This window comes from Rhinoderma darwinii, unplaced genomic scaffold (genome assembly GCF_050947455.1).
Source record: "Rhinoderma darwinii isolate aRhiDar2 unplaced genomic scaffold, aRhiDar2.hap1 Scaffold_530, whole genome shotgun sequence".
In the NCBI taxonomy this organism is placed as follows: domain Eukaryota; kingdom Metazoa; phylum Chordata; class Amphibia; order Anura; family Rhinodermatidae; genus Rhinoderma; species Rhinoderma darwinii.
In genome coordinates, this window is record NW_027464079.1 from 117239 (window position 1) to 134170 (window position 16932).

The 16932-nt window shown below is 47.6% G+C and overlaps 11 non-coding genes and 1 pseudogene across 11 annotated transcripts; all 12 read right to left on the minus strand.

Moving 5' to 3' along the window:
* Positions 1 to 547: 547 nt before the first annotated feature.
* Positions 548 to 731, minus strand: LOC142722108 (U2 spliceosomal RNA). The gene has a single exon (XR_012874436.1). It is a non-coding gene; the product is annotated as a U2 spliceosomal RNA (small nuclear RNA).
* A 1292-nt stretch (positions 732 to 2023) lies between these two features.
* On the minus strand, positions 2024 to 2214 carry LOC142721952 (U2 spliceosomal RNA). The gene has a single exon (XR_012874282.1). It is a non-coding gene; the product is annotated as a U2 spliceosomal RNA (small nuclear RNA).
* A 1292-nt stretch (positions 2215 to 3506) lies between these two features.
* Positions 3507 to 3697, minus strand: LOC142721953 (U2 spliceosomal RNA). The gene has a single exon (XR_012874283.1). It is a non-coding gene; the product is annotated as a U2 spliceosomal RNA (small nuclear RNA).
* A 1288-nt stretch (positions 3698 to 4985) lies between these two features.
* On the minus strand, positions 4986 to 5176 carry LOC142721954 (U2 spliceosomal RNA). The gene has a single exon (XR_012874284.1). It is a non-coding gene; the product is annotated as a U2 spliceosomal RNA (small nuclear RNA).
* A 1262-nt stretch (positions 5177 to 6438) lies between these two features.
* LOC142722112 (U2 spliceosomal RNA) lies at positions 6439 to 6612 on the minus strand (annotated as a pseudogene).
* Positions 6613 to 7892: 1280 nt separating this feature from the next.
* On the minus strand, positions 7893 to 8083 carry LOC142721955 (U2 spliceosomal RNA). The gene has a single exon (XR_012874286.1). It is a non-coding gene; the product is annotated as a U2 spliceosomal RNA (small nuclear RNA).
* A 1268-nt stretch (positions 8084 to 9351) lies between these two features.
* LOC142721957 (U2 spliceosomal RNA) lies at positions 9352 to 9542 on the minus strand. The gene has a single exon (XR_012874288.1). It is a non-coding gene; the product is annotated as a U2 spliceosomal RNA (small nuclear RNA).
* Positions 9543 to 10818: 1276 nt separating this feature from the next.
* On the minus strand, positions 10819 to 11009 carry LOC142721958 (U2 spliceosomal RNA). Its single transcript, XR_012874289.1, has one exon. It is a non-coding gene; the product is annotated as a U2 spliceosomal RNA (small nuclear RNA).
* Positions 11010 to 12309: 1300 nt separating this feature from the next.
* On the minus strand, positions 12310 to 12500 carry LOC142721959 (U2 spliceosomal RNA). Its single transcript, XR_012874290.1, has one exon. It is a non-coding gene; the product is annotated as a U2 spliceosomal RNA (small nuclear RNA).
* Positions 12501 to 13776: 1276 nt separating this feature from the next.
* Positions 13777 to 13967, minus strand: LOC142721960 (U2 spliceosomal RNA). Its single transcript, XR_012874291.1, has one exon. It is a non-coding gene; the product is annotated as a U2 spliceosomal RNA (small nuclear RNA).
* A 1288-nt stretch (positions 13968 to 15255) lies between these two features.
* Positions 15256 to 15446, minus strand: LOC142721962 (U2 spliceosomal RNA). Its single transcript, XR_012874292.1, has one exon. It is a non-coding gene; the product is annotated as a U2 spliceosomal RNA (small nuclear RNA).
* A 1276-nt stretch (positions 15447 to 16722) lies between these two features.
* Positions 16723 to 16913, minus strand: LOC142721963 (U2 spliceosomal RNA). The gene has a single exon (XR_012874293.1). It is a non-coding gene; the product is annotated as a U2 spliceosomal RNA (small nuclear RNA).
* Positions 16914 to 16932: the final 19 nt, after the last annotated feature.

A 16932-nucleotide genomic window follows, 5' to 3' on the forward strand; every position in this document is an offset into this window, starting at 1 on the left:
CTTCTTCTTGAAATGTAGGGACGACAGTACATTCCATCACATCCATCTAGTGTACACAGGTAGGTCCATTGTGGCGGGCAGGCGAGCGGGCGGGCTGCTTTATTGGCTGTTTGCTGTTCCCCTACTCCACTCCACTATTTGACTGTTGTGCTGCATCAATCAATCAATCAATCAATCAATCAATCAATCAATCAATCAATCAGTGGCTGGCTCAGGTGCAGCTCTTTAACTTACCTAAAAGGGAGGGCGGAGAGAAGACAAGGAAGGTGAATGAGGTGTTCCAATGTGAAATGCCGGAAACACAGAAACACAGACGACACACAACAAGAGGTGGCAATCTATTCATTAATTGCATTTAATCAATGAGCTCATTATCACTCATGCATTGTCCATTAATTGCATTTAATCAATGAGCTCATTATCACTCATGCATTGTCCAACAGGTGTTGAAATAATGGGATTAAAAGGGGAGATCCCTTCAGAAAGACAGAAACAATAGCAAAGACAAAAAACACTTTTGGAATCTGCTTTTAGTCAACACATAAGGAAAGGGTGCACCGGTCCTGGAAATACTGCAATACCAGGTCAATGCGTGGAGTGGACAGAGCAAGCTCTATTTCCATCTCCCTGTTCTAAAAATCCATTTAATATATGGTCCCCAGATAGGGGACGTATCAGATATTAAACTGATAAGAACAGATACTACACTAGCCAAAAGGCCGAGAAGCGATAACCCGAACGGGCCGCGCGTTGCCCGAGCCTGCCCGATACTGCTGTTCAGCCCTTGCAGCGATTCAGCCTACTTCTAGGCAATTCCATGGGGCCCTGCAGGCTCACACACTCACAGCTACACGGGAGGTGAATAAAGGCCGGAGAGGAAGCCAGACAGGATTTGCTTCTTTTGCTTGCACCACAATGCAGTGCTGAAAGAGGAGGAATCTACATAAAAACGCCTTCCTGGCAACGCCCAAATGCCCTGCTGCCATGCAGATAAACACTGGCAGCGGCAGCAAGTGCATGCCCACAGCCACCCCTTGTTCCTTCACACCTTGTATCAGCTGTAATCCAGTCCAGTCCAGTGCTGCCTGCTGAGCAGCACTGACCAACACTGCCTGGGCCCAGGCTTTTATCTCTGAGGCCCCATTATGATGTCAGAAAGCTGGCTCTGGAATCCTGAGGGCTCCACTATGACACGTGCAAAGTTCCGTCTGAACTTTATATAAGACGGTGAGGCTCAGTCAGTCACTCAGTGTTGCCTGAGAGGGCAACACTGCAACAGCCGGCCGCCAGGCTGTCTTTTTTTTGCACAGCTAGTTGCCTCCAGGAGGCCACAAGAGGGAGACAAGGGACTGCAAAATGGAAAATAGGCATCCACCAACTTTACAGACAACTTCTCCTTGCTCCTACAACCTCCATCCTTGCACAGTTTGTTATTCTTCTAGGTAACATAGTAACAAATCCAAATTGCTGCTCTCTTTGTAGGCAAGCAAGGCTTTGTTGCAACTGCAATTCTTACTTCTTCTTGAAATGTAGGGACGACAGTACATTCCATCACATCCATCTAGTGTACACAGGTAGGTCCATTGTGGCGGGCAGGCGAGCGGGCGGGCTGCTTTATTGGCTGTTTGCTGTTCCCCTACTCCACTCCACTATTTGACTGTTGTGCTGCATCAATCAATCAATCAATCAATCAATCAATCAATCAATCAATCAATCAATCAATCAGTGGCTGGCTCAGGTGCAGCTCTTTAACTTACCTAAAAGGGAGGGCGGAGAGAAGACAAGGAAGGTGAATGAGGTGTTCCAATGTGAAATGCCGGAAACACAGAAACACAGACGACACACAACAAGAGGTGGCAATCTATTCATTAATTGCATTTAATCAATGAGCTCATTATCACTCATGCATTGTCCAACAGGTGTTGAAATAATGGGATTAAAAGGGGAGATCCCTTCAGAAAGACAGAAACAATAGCAAAGACAAAAAACACTTTTGGAATCTGCTTTTAGTCAACACATAAGGAAAGGGTGCACCGGTCCTGGAAATACTGCAATACCAGGTCAATGCGTGGAGTGGACAGAGCAAGCTCTATTTCCATCTCCCTGTTCTAAAAATCCATTTAATATATGGTCCCCAGATAGGGGACGTATCAGATATTAAACTGATAAGAACAGATACTACACTTGATCTTAGCCAAAAGGCCGAGAAGCGATAACCCGAACGGGCCGCGCGTTGCCCGAGCCTGCCCGATACTGCTGTTCAGCCCTTGCAGCGATTCAGCCTACTTCTAGGCAATTCCATGGGGCCCTGCAGGCTCACACACTCACAGCTACACGGGAGGTGAATAAAGGCCGGAGAGGAAGCCAGACAGGATTTGCTTCTTTTGCTTGCACCACAATGCAGTGCTGAAAGAGGAGGAATCTACATAAAAACGCCTTCCTGGCAACGCCCAAATGCCCTGCTGCCATGCAGATAAACACTGGCAGCGGCAGCAAGTGCATGCCCACAGCCACCCCTTGTTCCTTCACACCTTGTATCAGCTGTAATCCAGTCCAGTCCAGTGCTGCCTGCTGAGCAGCACTGACCAACACTGCCTGGGCCCAGGCTTTTATCTCTGAGGCCCCATTATGATGTCAGAAAGCTGGCTCTGGAATCCTGAGGGCTCCACTATGACACGTGCAAAGTTCCGTCTGAACTTTATATAAGACGGTGAGGCTCAGTCAGTCACTCAGTGTTGCCTGAGAGGGCAACACTGCAACAGCCGGCCGCCAGGCTGTCTTTTTTTTGCACAGCTAGTTGCCTCCAGGAGGCCACAAGAGGGAGACAAGGGACTGCAAAATGGAAAATAGGCATCCACCAACTTTACAGACAACTTCTCCTTGCTCCTACAACCTCCATCCTTGCACAGTTTGTTATTCTTCTAGGTAACATAGTAACAAATCCAAATTGCTGCTCTCTTTGTAGGCAAGCAAGGCTTTGTTGCAACTGCAATTCTTACTTCTTCTTGAAATGTAGGGACGACAGTACATTCCATCACATCCATCTAGTGTACACAGGTAGGTCCATTGTGGCGGGCAGGCGAGCGGGCGGGCTGCTTTATTGGCTGTTTGCTGTTCCCCTACTCCACTCCACTATTTGACTGTTGTGCTGCATCAATCAATCAATCAATCAATCAATCAATCAATCAATCAATCAATCAATCAATCAGTGGCTGGCTCAGGTGCAGCTCTTTAACTTACCTAAAAGGGAGGGCGGAGAGAAGACAAGGAAGGTGAATGAGGTGTTCCAATGTGAAATGCCGGAAACACAGAAACACAGACGACACACAACAAGAGGTGGCAATCTATTCATTAATTGCATTTAATCAATGAGCTCATTATCACTCATGCATTGTCCAACAGGTGTTGAAATAATGGGATTAAAAGGGGAGATCCCTTCAGAAAGACAGAAACAATAGCAAAGACAAAAAACACTTTTGGAATCTGCTTTTAGTCAACACATAAGGAAAGGGTGCACCGGTCCTGGAAATACTGCAATACCAGGTCAATGCGTGGAGTGGACAGAGCAAGCTCTATTTCCATCTCCCTGTTCTAAAAATCCATTTAATATATGGTCCCCAGATAGGGGACGTATCAGATATTAAACTGATAAGAACAGATACTACACTTGATCTTAGCCAAAAGGCCGAGAAGCGATAACCCGAACGGGCCGCGCGTTGCCCGAGCCTGCCCGATACTGCTGTTCAGCCCTTGCAGCGATTCAGCCTACTTCTAGGCAATTCCATGGGGCCCTGCAGGCTCACACACTCACAGCTACACGGGAGGTGAATAAAGGCCGGAGAGGAAGCCAGACAGGATTTGCTTCTTTTGCTTGCACCACAATGCAGTGCTGAAAGAGGAGGAATCTACATAAAAACGCCTTCCTGGCAACGCCCAAATGCCCTGCTGCCATGCAGATAAACACTGGCAGCGGCAGCAAGTGCATGCCCACAGCCACCCCTTGTTCCTTCACACCTTGTATCAGCTGTAATCCAGTCCAGTCCAGTGCTGCCTGCTGAGCAGCACTGACCAACACTGCCTGGGCCCAGGCTTTTATCTCTGAGGCCCCATTATGATGTCAGAAAGCTGGCTCTGGAATCCTGAGGGCTCCACTATGACACGTGCAAAGTTCCGTCTGAACTTTATATAAGACGGTGAGGCTCAGTCAGTCACTCAGTGTTGCCTGAGAGGGCAACACTGCAACAGCCGGCCGCCAGGCTGTCTTTTTTTTGCACAGCTAGTTGCCTCCAGGAGGCCACAAGAGGGAGACAAGGGACTGCAAAATGGAAAATAGGCATCCACCAACTTTACAGACAACTTCTCCTTGCTCCTACAACCTCCATCCTTGCACAGTTTGTTATTCTTCTAGGTAACATAGTAACAAATCCAAATTGCTGCTCTCTTTGTAGGCAAGCAAGGCTTTGTTGCAACTGCAATTCTTACTTCTTCTTGAAATGTAGGGACGACAGTACATTCCATCACATCCATCTAGTGTACACAGGTAGGTCCATTGTGGCGGGCAGGCGAGCGGGCGGGCTGCTTTATTGGCTGTTTGCTGTTCCCCTACTCCACTCCACTATTTGACTGTTGTGCTGCATCAATCAATCAATCAATCAATCAATCAATCAATCAATCAATCAATCAATCAGTGGCTGGCTCAGGTGCAGCTCTTTAACTTACCTAAAAGGGAGGGCGGAGAGAAGACAAGGAAGGTGAATGAGGTGTTCCAATGTGAAATGCCGGAAACACAGAAACACAGACGACACACAACAAGAGGTGGCAATCTATTCATTAATTGCATTTAATCAATGAGCTCATTATCACTCATGCATTGTCCAACAGGTGTTGAAATAATGGGATTAAAAGGGGAGATCCCTTCAGAAAGACAGAAACAATAGCAAAGACAAAAAACACTTTTGGAATCTGCTTTTAGTCAACACATAAGGAAAGGGTGCACCGGTCCTGGAAATACTGCAATACCAGGTCAATGCGTGGAGTGGACAGAGCAAGCTCTATTTCCATCTCCCTGTTCTAAAAATCCATTTAATATATGGTCCCCAGATAGGGGACGTATCAGATATTAAACTGATAAGAACAGATACTACACTTGATCTTAGCCAAAAGGCCGAGAAGCGATAACCCGAACGGGCCGCGCGTTGCCCGAGCCTGCCCGATACTGCTGTTCAGCCCTTGCAGCGATTCAGCCTACTTCTAGGCAATTCCATGGGGCCCTGCAGGCTCACACACTCACAGCTACACGGGAGGTGAATAAAGGCCGGAGAGGAAGCCAGACAGGATTTGCTTCTTTTGCTTGCACCACAATGCAGTGCTGAAAGAGGAGGAATCTACATAAAAACGCCTTCCTGGCAACGCCCAAATGCCCTGCTGCCATGCAGATAAACACTGGCAGCGGCAGCAAGTGCATGCCCACAGCCACCCCTTGTTCCTTCACACCTTGTATCAGCTGTAATCCAGTCCAGTCCAGTGCTGCCTGCTGAGCAGCACTGACCAACACTGCCTGGGCCCAGGCTTTTATCTCTGAGGCCCCATTATGATGTCAGAAAGCTGGCTCTGGAATCCTGAGGGCTCCACTATGACACGTGCAAAGTTCCGTCTGAACTTTATATAAGACGGTGAGGCTCAGTCAGTCACTCAGTGTTGCCTGAGAGGGCAACACTGCAACAGCCGGCCGCCAGGCTGTCTTTTTTTTGCACAGCTAGTTGCCTCCAGGAGGCCACAAGAGGGAGACAAGGGACTGCAAAATGGAAAATATGCATCCACCAACTTTACAGACAACTTCTCCTTGCTCCTACAACCTCCATCCTTGCACAGTTTGTTATTCTTCTAGGTAACATAGTAACAAATCCAAATTGCTGCTCTCTTTGTAGGCAAGCAAGGCTTTGTTGCAACTGCAATTCTTACTTCTTCTTGAAATGTAGGGACGACAGTACATTCCATCACATCCATCTAGTGTACACAGGTAGGTCCATTGTGGCGGGCAGGCGAGCGGGCGGGCTGCTTTATTGGCTGTTTGCTGTTCCCCTACTCCACTCCACTATTTGACTGTTGTGCTGCATCAATCAATCAATCAATCAATCAATCAATCAATCAATCAATCAATCAATCAATCAGTGGCTGGCTCAGGTGCAGCTCTTTAACTTACCTAAAAGGGAGGGCGGAGAGAAGACAAGGAAGGTGAATGAGGTGTTCCAATGTGAAATGCCGGAAACACAGAAACACAGACGACACACAACAAGAGGTGGCAATCTATTCATTAATTGCATTTAATCAATGAGCTCATTATCACTCATGCATTGTCCAACAGGTGTTGAAATAATGGGATTAAAAGGGGAGATCCCTTCAGAAAGACAGAAACAATAGCAAAGACAAAAAACACTTTTGGAATCTGCTTTTAGTCAACACATAAGGAAAGGGTGCACCGGTCCTGGAAATACTGTCCATCTCCCTGTTCTAAAAATCCATTTAATATATGGTCCCCAGATAGGGGACGTATCAGATATTAAACTGATAAGAACAGATACTACACTTTTAGCCAAAAGGCCGAGAAGCGATAACCCGAACGGGCCGCGCGTTGCCCGAGCCTGCCCGATACTGCTGTTCAGCCCTTGCAGCGATTCAGCCTACTTCTAGGCAATTCCATGGGGCCCTGCAGGCTCACACACTCACAGCTACACGGGAGGTGAATAAAGGCCGGAGAGGAAGCCAGACAGGATTTGCTTCTTTTGCTTGCACCACAATGCAGTGCTGAAAGAGGAGGAATCTACATAAAAACGCCTTCCTGGCAACGCCCAAATGCCCTGCTGCCATGCAGATAAACACTGGCAGCGGCAGCAAGTGCATGCCCACAGCCACCCCTTGTTCCTTCACACCTTGTATCAGCTGTAATCCAGTCCAGTCCAGTGCTGCCTGCTGAGCAGCACTGACCAACACTGCCTGGGCCCAGGCTTTTATCTCTGAGGCCCCATTATGATGTCAGAAAGCTGGCTCTGGAATCCTGAGGGCTCCACTATGACACGTGCAAAGTTCCGTCTGAACTTTATATAAGACGGTGAGGCTCAGTCAGTCACTCAGTGTTGCCTGAGAGGGCAACACTGCAACAGCCGGCCGCCAGGCTGTCTTTTTTTTGCACAGCTAGTTGCCTCCAGGAGGCCACAAGAGGGAGACAAGGGACTGCAAAATGGAAAATAGGCATCCACCAACTTTACAGACAACTTCTCCTTGCTCCTACAACCTCCATCCTTGCACAGTTTGTTATTCTTCTAGGTAACATAGTAACAAATCCAAATTGCTGCTCTCTTTGTAGGCAAGCAAGGCTTTGTTGCAACTGCAATTCTTACTTCTTCTTGAAATGTAGGGACGACAGTACATTCCATCACATCCATCTAGTGTACACAGGTAGGTCCATTGTGGCGGGCAGGCGAGCGGGCGGGCTGCTTTATTGGCTGTTTGCTGTTCCCCTACTCCACTCCACTATTTGACTGTTGTGCTGCATCAATCAATCAATCAATCAATCAATCAATCAATCAATCAATCAGTGGCTGGCTCAGGTGCAGCTCTTTAACTTACCTAAAAGGGAGGGCGGAGAGAAGACAAGGAAGGTGAATGAGGTGTTCCAATGTGAAATGCCGGAAACACAGAAACACAGACGACACACAACAAGAGGTGGCAATCTATTCATTAATTGCATTTAATCAATGAGCTCATTATCACTCATGCATTGTCCAACAGGTGTTGAAATAATGGGATTAAAAGGGGAGATCCCTTCAGAAAGACAGAAACAATAGCAAAGACAAAAAACACTTTTGGAATCTGCTTTTAGTCAACACATAAGGAAAGGGTGCACCGGTCCTGGAAATACTGCAATACCAGGTCAATGCGTGGAGTGGACAGAGCAAGCTCTATTTCCATCTCCCTGTTCTAAAAATCCATTTAATATATGGTCCCCAGATAGGGGACGTATCAGATATTAAACTGATAAGAACAGATACTACACTTGATCTTAGCCAAAAGGCCGAGAAGCGATAACCCGAACGGGCCGCGCGTTGCCCGAGCCTGCCCGATACTGCTGTTCAGCCCTTGCAGCGATTCAGCCTACTTCTAGGCAATTCCATGGGGCCCTGCAGGCTCACACACTCACAGCTACACGGGAGGTGAATAAAGGCCGGAGAGGAAGCATTTGCTTCTTTTGCTTGCACCACAATGCAGTGCTGAAAGAGGAGGAATCTACATAAAAACGCCTTCCTGGCAACGCCCAAATGCCCTGCTGCCATGCAGATAAACACTGGCAGCGGCAGCAAGTGCATGCCCACAGCCACCCCTTGTTCCTTCACACCTTGTATCAGCTGTAATCCAGTCCAGTCCAGTGCTGCCTGCTGAGCAGCACTGACCAACACTGCCTGGGCCCAGGCTTTTATCTCTGAGGCCCCATTATGATGTCAGAAAGCTGGCTCTGGAATCCTGAGGGCTCCACTATGACACGTGCAAAGTTCCGTCTGAACTTTATATAAGACGGTGAGGCTCAGTCAGTCACTCAGTGTTGCCTGAGAGGGCAACACTGCAACAGCCGGCCGCCAGGCTGTCTTTTTTTTGCACAGCTAGTTGCCTCCAGGAGGCCACAAGAGGGAGACAAGGGACTGCAAAATGGAAAATAGGCATCCACCAACTTTACAGACAACTTCTCCTTGCTCCTACAACCTCCATCCTTGCACAGTTTGTTATTCTTCTAGGTAACATAGTAACAAATCCAAATTGCTGCTCTCTTTGTAGGCAAGCAAGGCTTTGTTGCAACTGCAATTCTTACTTCTTCTTGAAATGTAGGGACGACAGTACATTCCATCACATCCATCTAGTGTACACAGGTAGGTCCATTGTGGCGGGCAGGCGAGCGGGCGGGCTGCTTTATTGGCTGTTTGCTGTTCCCCTACTCCACTCCACTATTTGACTGTTGTGCTGCATCAATCAATCAATCAATCAATCAATCAATCAATCAATCAGTGGCTGGCTCAGGTGCAGCTCTTTAACTTACCTAAAAGGGAGGGCGGAGAGAAGACAAGGAAGGTGAATGAGGTGTTCCAATGTGAAATGCCGGAAACACAGAAACACAGACGACACACAACAAGAGGTGGCAATCTATTCATTAATTGCATTTAATCAATGAGCTCATTATCACTCATGCATTGTCCAACAGGTGTTGAAATAATGGGATTAAAAGGGGAGATCCCTTCAGAAAGACAGAAACAATAGCAAAGACAAAAAACACTTTTGGAATCTGCTTTTAGTCAACACATAAGGAAAGGGTGCACCGGTCCTGGAAATACTGCAATACCAGGTCAATGCGTGGAGTGGACAGAGCAAGCTCTATTTCCATCTCCCTGTTCTAAAAATCCATTTAATATATGGTCCCCAGATAGGGGACGTATCAGATATTAAACTGATAAGAACAGATACTACACTTGATCTTAGCCAAAAGGCCGAGAAGCGATAACCCGAACGGGCCGCGCGTTGCCCGAGCCTGCCCGATACTGCTGTTCAGCCCTTGCAGCGATTCAGCCTACTTCTAGGCAATTCCATGGGGCCCTGCAGGCTCACACACTCACAGCTACACGGGAGGTGAATAAAGGCCGGAGAGGAAGCCAGACAGGATTTGCTTCTTTTGCTTGCACCACAATGCAGTGCTGAAAGAGGAGGAATCTACATAAAAACGCCTTCCTGGCAACGCCCAAATGCCCTGCTGCCATGCAGATAAACACTGGCAGCGGCAGCAAGTGCATGCCCACAGCCACCCCTTGTTCCTTCACACCTTGTATCAGCTGTAATCCAGTCCAGTCCAGTGCTGCCTGCTGAGCAGCACTGACCAACACTGCCTGGGCCCAGGCTTTTATCTCTGAGGCCCCATTATGATGTCAGAAAGCTGGCTCTGGAATCCTGAGGGCTCCACTATGACACGTGCAAAGTTCCGTCTGAACTTTATATAAGACGGTGAGGCTCAGTCAGTCACTCAGTGTTGCCTGAGAGGGCAACACTGCAACAGCCGGCCGCCAGGCTGTCTTTTTTTTGCACAGCTAGTTGCCTCCAGGAGGCCACAAGAGGGAGACAAGGGACTGCAAAATGGAAAATAGGCATCCACCAACTTTACAGACAACTTCTCCTTGCTCCTACAACCTCCATCCTTGCACAGTTTGTTATTCTTCTAGGTAACATAGTAACAAATCCAAATTGCTGCTCTCTTTGTAGGCAAGCAAGGCTTTGTTGCAACTGCAATTCTTACTTCTTCTTGAAATGTAGGGACGACAGTACATTCCATCACATCCATCTAGTGTACACAGGTAGGTCCATTGTGGCGGGCAGGCGAGCGGGCGGGCTGCTTTATTGGCTGTTTGCTGTTCCCCTACTCCACTCCACTATTTGACTGTTGTGCTGCATCAATCAATCAATCAATCAATCAATCAATCAATCAATCAGTGGCTGGCTCAGGTGCAGCTCTTTAACTTACCTAAAAGGGAGGGCGGAGAGAAGACAAGGAAGGTGAATGAGGTGTTCCAATGTGAAATGCCGGAAACACAGAAACACAGACGACACACAACAAGAGGTGGCAATCTATTCATTAATTGCATTTAATCAATGAGCTCATTATCACTCATGCATTGTCCAACAGGTGTTGAAATAATGGGATTAAAAGGGGAGATCCCTTCAGAAAGACAGAAACAATAGCAAAGACAAAAAACACTTTTGGAATCTGCTTTTAGTCAACACATAAGGAAAGGGTGCACCGGTCCTGGAAATACTGCAATACCAGGTCAATGCGTGGAGTGGACAGAGCAAGCTCTATTTCCATCTCCCTGTTCTAAAAATCCATTTAATATATGGTCCCCAGATAGGGGACGTATCAGATATTAAACTGATAAGAACAGATACTACACTTGATCTTAGCCAAAAGGCCGAGAAGCGATAACCCGAACGGGCCGCGCATTGCCCGAGCCTGCCCGATACTGCTGTTCAGCCCTTGCAGCGATTCAGCCTACTTCTAGGCAATTCCATGGGGCCCTGCAGGCTCACACACTCACAGCTACACGGGAGGTGAATAAAGGCCGGAGAGGAAGCCAGACAGGATTTGCTTCTTTTGCTTGCACCACAATGCAGTGCTGAAAGAGGAGGAATCTACATAAAAACGCCTTCCTGGCAACGCCCAAATGCCCTGCTGCCATGCAGATAAACACTGGCAGCGGCAGCAAGTGCATGCCCACAGCCACCCCTTGTTCCTTCACACCTTGTATCAGCTGTAATCCAGTCCAGTCCAGTGCTGCCTGCTGAGCAGCACTGACCAACACTGCCTGGGCCCAGGCTTTTATCTCTGAGGCCCCATTATGATGTCAGAAAGCTGGCTCTGGAATCCTGAGGGCTCCACTATGACACGTGCAAAGTTCCGTCTGAACTTTATATAAGACGGTGAGGCTCAGTCAGTCACTCAGTGTTGCCTGAGAGGGCAACACTGCAACAGCCGGCCGCCAGGCTGTCTTTTTTTTGCACAGCTAGTTGCCTCCAGGAGGCCACAAGAGGGAGACAAGGGACTGCAAAATGGAAAATAGGCATCCACCAACTTTACAGACAACTTCTCCTTGCTCCTACAACCTCCATCCTTGCACAGTTTGTTATTCTTCTAGGTAACATAGTAACAAATCCAAATTGCTGCTCTCTTTGTAGGCAAGCAAGGCTTTGTTGCAACTGCAACTCTTACTTCTTCTTGAAATGTAGGGACGACAGTACATTCCATCACATCCATCTAGTGTACACAGGTAGGTCCATTGTGGCGGGCAGGCGAGCGGGCGGGCTGCTTTATTGGCTGTTTGCTGTTCCCCTACTCCACTCCACTATTTGACTGTTGTGCTGCATCAATCAATCAATCAATCAATCAATCAATCAATCAATCAATCAATCAATCAATCAATCAATCAGTGGCTGGCTCAGGTGCAGCTCTTTAACTTACCTAAAAGGGAGGGCGGAGAGAAGACAAGGAAGGTGAATGAGGTGTTCCAATGTGAAATGCCGGAAACACAGAAACACAGACGACACACAACAAGAGGTGGCAATCTATTCATTAATTGCATTTAATCAATGAGCTCATTATCACTCATGCATTGTCCAACAGGTGTTGAAATAATGGGATTAAAAGGGGAGATCCCTTCAGAAAGACAGAAACAATAGCAAAGACAAAAAACACTTTTGGAATCTGCTTTTAGTCAACACATAAGGAAAGGGTGCACCGGTCCTGGAAATACTGCAATACCAGGTCAATGCGTGGAGTGGACAGAGCAAGCTCTATTTCCATCTCCCTGTTCTAAAAATCCATTTAATATATGGTCCCCAGATAGGGGACGTATCAGATATTAAACTGATAAGAACAGATACTACACTTGATCTTAGCCAAAAGGCCGAGAAGCGATAACCCGAACGGGCCGCGCGTTGCCCGAGCCTGCCCGATACTGCTGTTCAGCCCTTGCAGCGATTCAGCCTACTTCTAGGCAATTCCATGGGGCCCTGCAGGCTCACACACTCACAGCTACACGGGAGGTGAATAAAGGCCGGAGAGGAAGCCAGACAGGATTTGCTTCTTTTGCTTGCACCACAATGCAGTGCTGAAAGAGGAGGAATCTACATAAAAACGCCTTCCTGGCAACGCCCAAATGCCCTGCTGCCATGCAGATAAACACTGGCAGCGGCAGCAAGTGCATGCCCACAGCCACCCCTTGTTCCTTCACACCTTGTATCAGCTGTAATCCAGTCCAGTCCAGTGCTGCCTGCTGAGCAGCACTGACCAACACTGCCTGGGCCCAGGCTTTTATCTCTGAGGCCCCATTATGATGTCAGAAAGCTGGCTCTGGAATCCTGAGGGCTCCACTATGACACGTGCAAAGTTCCGTCTGAACTTTATATAAGACGGTGAGGCTCAGTCAGTCACTCAGTGTTGCCTGAGAGGGCAACACTGCAACAGCCGGCCGCCAGGCTGTCTTTTTTTTGCACAGCTAGTTGCCTCCAGGAGGCCACAAGAGGGAGACAAGGGACTGCAAAATGGAAAATAGGCATCCACCAACTTTACAGACAACTTCTCCTTGCTCCTACAACCTCCATCCTTGCACAGTTTGTTATTCTTCTAGGTAACATAGTAACAAATCCAAATTGCTGCTCTCTTTGTAGGCAAGCAAGGCTTTGTTGCAACTGCAATTCTTACTTCTTCTTGAAATGTAGGGACGACAGTACATTCCATCACATCCATCTAGTGTACACAGGTAGGTCCATTGTGGCGGGCAGGCGAGCGGGCGGGCTGCTTTATTGGCTGTTTGCTGTTCCCCTACTCCACTCCACTATTTGACTGTTGTGCTGCATCAATCAATCAATCAATCAATCAATCAATCAATCAATCAGTGGCTGGCTCAGGTGCAGCTCTTTAACTTACCTAAAAGGGAGGGCGGAGAGAAGACAAGGAAGGTGAATGAGGTGTTCCAATGTGAAATGCCGGAAACACAGAAACACAGACGACACACAACAAGAGGTGGCAATCTATTCATTAATTGCATTTAATCAATGAGCTCATTATCACTCATGCATTGTCCAACAGGTGTTGAAATAATGGGATTAAAAGGGGAGATCCCTTCAGAAAGACAGAAACAATAGCAAAGACAAAAAACACTTTTGGAATCTGCTTTTAGTCAACACATAAGGAAAGGGTGCACCGGTCCTGGAAATACTGCAATACCAGGTCAATGCGTGGAGTGGACAGAGCAAGCTCTATTTCCATCTCCCTGTTCTAAAAATCCATTTAATATATGGTCCCCAGATAGGGGACGTATCAGATATTAAACTGATAAGAACAGATACTACACTTGATCTTAGCCAAAAGGCCGAGAAGCGATAACCCGAACGGGCCGCGCGTTGCCCGAGCCTGCCCGATACTGCTGTTCAGCCCTTGCAGCGATTCAGCCTACTTCTAGGCAATTCCATGGGGCCCTGCAGGCTCACACACTCACAGCTACACGGGAGGTGAATAAAGGCCGGAGAGGAAGCCAGACAGGATTTGCTTCTTTTGCTTGCACCACAATGCAGTGCTGAAAGAGGAGGAATCTACATAAAAACGCCTTCCTGGCAACGCCCAAATGCCCTGCTGCCATGCAGATAAACACTGGCAGCGGCAGCAAGTGCATGCCCACAGCCACCCCTTGTTCCTTCACACCTTGTATCAGCTGTAATCCAGTCCAGTCCAGTGCTGCCTGCTGAGCAGCACTGACCAACACTGCCTGGGCCCAGGCTTTTATCTCTGAGGCCCCATTATGATGTCAGAAAGCTGGCTCTGGAATCCTGAGGGCTCCACTATGACACGTGCAAAGTTCCGTCTGAACTTTATATAAGACGGTGAGGCTCAGTCAGTCACTCAGTGTTGCCTGAGAGGGCAACACTGCAACAGCCGGCCGCCAGGCTGTCTTTTTTTTGCACAGCTAGTTGCCTCCAGGAGGCCACAAGAGGGAGACAAGGGACTGCAAAATGGAAAATAGGCATCCACCAACTTTACAGACAACTTCTCCTTGCTCCTACAACCTCCATCCTTGCACAGTTTGTTATTCTTCTAGGTAACATAGTAACAAATCCAAATTGCTGCTCTCTTTGTAGGCAAGCAAGGCTTTGTTGCAACTGCAACTCTTACTTCTTCTTGAAATGTAGGGACGACAGTACATTCCATCACATCCATCTAGTGTACACAGGTAGGTCCATTGTGGCGGGCAGGCGAGCGGGCGGGCTGCTTTATTGGCTGTTTGCTGTTCCCCTACTCCACTCCACTATTTGACTGTTGTGCTGCATCAATCAATCAATCAATCAATCAATCAATCAATCAATCAATCAATCAATCAGTGGCTGGCTCAGGTGCAGCTCTTTAACTTACCTAAAAGGGAGGGCGGAGAGAAGACAAGGAAGGTGAATGAGGTGTTCCAATGTGAAATGCCGGAAACACAGAAACACAGACGACACACAACAAGAGGTGGCAATCTATTCATTAATTGCATTTAATCAATGAGCTCATTATCACTCATGCATTGTCCAACAGGTGTTGAAATAATGGGATTAAAAGGGGAGATCCCTTCAGAAAGACAGAAACAATAGCAAAGACAAAAAACACTTTTGGAATCTGCTTTTAGTCAACACATAAGGAAAGGGTGCACCGGTCCTGGAAATACTGCAATACCAGGTCAATGCGTGGAGTGGACAGAGCAAGCTCTATTTCCATCTCCCTGTTCTAAAAATCCATTTAATATATGGTCCCCAGATAGGGGACGTATCAGATATTAAACTGATAAGAACAGATACTACACTTGATCTTAGCCAAAAGGCCGAGAAGCGATAACCCGAACGGGCCGCGCGTTGCCCGAGCCTGCCCGATACTGCTGTTCAGCCCTTGCAGCGATTCAGCCTACTTCTAGGCAATTCCATGGGGCCCTGCAGGCTCACACACTCACAGCTACACGGGAGGTGAATAAAGGCCGGAGAGGAAGCCAGACAGGATTTGCTTCTTTTGCTTGCACCACAATGCAGTGCTGAAAGAGGAGGAATCTACATAAAAACGCCTTCCTGGCAACGCCCAAATGCCCTGCTGCCATGCAGATAAACACTGGCAGCGGCAGCAAGTGCATGCCCACAGCCACCCCTTGTTCCTTCACACCTTGTATCAGCTGTAATCCAGTCCAGTCCAGTGCTGCCTGCTGAGCAGCACTGACCAACACTGCCTGGGCCCAGGCTTTTATCTCTGAGGCCCCATTATGATGTCAGAAAGCTGGCTCTGGAATCCTGAGGGCTCCACTATGACACGTGCAAAGTTCCGTCTGAACTTTATATAAGACGGTGAGGCTCAGTCAGTCACTCAGTGTTGCCTGAGAGGGCAACACTGCAACAGCCGGCCGCCAGGCTGTCTTTTTTTTGCACAGCTAGTTGCCTCCAGGAGGCCACAAGAGGGAGACAAGGGACTGCAAAATGGAAAATAGGCATCCACCAACTTTACAGACAACTTCTCCTTGCTCCTACAACCTCCATCCTTGCACAGTTTGTTATTCTTCTAGGTAACATAGTAACAAATCCAAATTGCTGCTCTCTTTGTAGGCAAGCAAGGCTTTGTTGCAACTGCAATTCTTACTTCTTCTTGAAATGTAGGGACGACAGTACATTCCATCACATCCATCTAGTGTACACAGGTAGGTCCATTGTGGCGGGCAGGCGAGCGGGCGGGCTGCTTTATTGGCTGTTTGCTGTTCCCCTACTCCACTCCACTATTTGACTGTTGTGCTGCATCAATCAATCAATCAATCAATCAATCAATCAATCAATCAGTGGCTGGCTCAGGTGCAGCTCTTTAACTTACCTAAAAGGGAGGGCGGAGAGAAGACAAGGAAGGTGAATGAGGTGTTCCAATGTGAAATGCCGGAAACACAGAAACACAGACGACACACAACAAGAGGTGGCAATCTATTCATTAATTGCATTTAATCAATGAGCTCATTATCACTCATGCATTGTCCAACAGGTGTTGAAATAATGGGATTAAAAGGGGAGATCCCTTCAGAAAGACAGAAACAATAGCAAAGACAAAAAACACTTTTGGAATCTGCTTTTAGTCAACACATAAGGAAAGGGTGCACCGGTCCTGGAAATACTGCAATACCAGGTCAATGCGTGGAGTGGACAGAGCAAGCTCTATTTCCATCTCCCTGTTCTAAAAATCCATTTAATATATGGTCCCCAGATAGGGGACGTATCAGATATTAAACTGATAAGAACAGATACTACACTTGATCTTAGCCAAAAGGCCGAGAAGCGATAACCCGAACGGGCCGCGCG